Raw genomic sequence first — 1,702 nt, 5'->3', positions numbered from 1 at the left:
GATCCGAGTACGTTGTACTAATAGGTACCTAATAAATATCAGTTTTGGATTTTTTTCTTTTACCTTCATAGTAGTGCTAAACATAACTTTACTGCAACTTCTTTTTTAGAAAAAAAAAATGGTCAACTTTGGCAGCCAAAGTCACATAGTTTGCTATGTTGTGTTCACTTTGTTGGAAATAAAAAATCAAAAGATTTAAGCGATTCTTCTTATGTACCTTCCTTGTTTACTTAAGTTTGTAAAAAGGAATCTTCATTCAAATGAGAAACAAACAAGTGACCATATATGTACCTATACTATCATAATGTTAAACGTCAAGAATAACATTTGTAGCAGGATTTCGCAATGCATTATAGGTATTTTTATTAAATCCAAGTAAATAATTTAAAACATTTTTAAATGTTACCTATACAAAAGTTACCTCAACTTACAGATATCCACCTTGTAACAATTTTGTTGTATTTCTTGAACAATATGAACAGTCCACTAAGTATCAGTTTTTCAACTTTAAGTATTAGGTATTTGTAAATATTTTCTCAAAGTTAAGGACCCTAAAACTACATTTAACACAATATCAGGTTGATTCTTTGTTTCATAATATATAGGTAAGCTAATTAATATAAAATGTCTTTTGATCTATGAATTAAACATTCACAATGCTTAAACATATTCTAGGAGGTGGGACCATCAAGATCTTATAATTACATAACTTATTGAATTCTCCATGATACCGCACAGCTTTTCATCATTTGCATGGTATCTATAAGTAAAAGTTTTTACTTCGATAACCAATATTCTGCCAGTTAGCGTTATCAGAGATCTAACTAGACATTACAAGAATAACCCTTAATTTACAAAATTTAGATAATAATAACTAATATTATAAAATATATTTTACACATTTAAAAAATAAATATTAAAAATTGCTTTTGTAAATGGTAGGTAGTTTCAAATATAAAAATTGTGTCATTGACATTATTAAATTGTATATATTATGACCTCGACATTATTTTTTATTGCTTTTGGCTGAGTGATGCCATCTTTTAGGTCATCATAAACTTCCCAATAGTTATTTTTCCTATATGCAAATGCCTTATAGTGACCACTTGTAACTCTGAGTCCTGTACGTAAGCCACTATTAAAGACAATGGTTCCTCGGATATAATAAGTATGGCCATTCACATTTAATGTTTTTGGTATCTCATCCAATGTCAACAATGTTTCTCCAGCATAATTTTGTTGTATGTCATTTATAATATCAATACTAAGAGCACTTGTTGATGCTTCAAGTTCTATACAAAAAAATAGTTTAATGGTTATGTATAACATTAGATTTTGAGGTACAATTAAAAAAAAAATTACCTTTAGGAATAGAAACCAGCTCAATCAAAACATTTTTTTTAACATTTACTGTAATGCGGGGGGTCATTCGCGAAGGGAAGTCGGTGTACAAAGCCTAGGAAGTCTGTAGGAAGTCCAGGAATTCTAAAGGAAGTCTAGGAATTCTAAAGGAAGTCTAGGAATTCTAAAGGAAGTCTAGGAAATCTAAAGGAAGTCTAGGAATTCTAAAGGAAGTCTAGGAAATCTAAAGGAAGTCTAGGAATTCTTAAGGAAGTCTGAGAATTCTTAAGGTTATCTTAGGAATTCTTAATAATTTATTAAGAAGTCATTCTATTTTATTTTTAAATAAACAAAATATCTA

General features: G+C 28.9%; 1 protein-coding gene across 1 annotated transcript in view; it reads left to right on the top strand.

Moving 5' to 3' along the window:
• The window catches only part of LOC100160866 (replication factor C subunit 1), an 8,847-nt gene that overhangs the window by 1,151 nt on the left and 5,994 nt on the right, over positions 1-1,702 (top strand). The window lies entirely within an intron of this gene.

This window comes from Acyrthosiphon pisum, chromosome A3 (genome assembly GCF_005508785.2).
Source record: "Acyrthosiphon pisum isolate AL4f chromosome A3, pea_aphid_22Mar2018_4r6ur, whole genome shotgun sequence".
NCBI lineage: Eukaryota > Metazoa > Arthropoda > Insecta > Hemiptera > Aphididae > Acyrthosiphon > Acyrthosiphon pisum.
The sequence above is the reverse complement of the archived record's forward strand: the minus strand, read 5'-3'. Positions and strand labels throughout refer to the sequence as shown.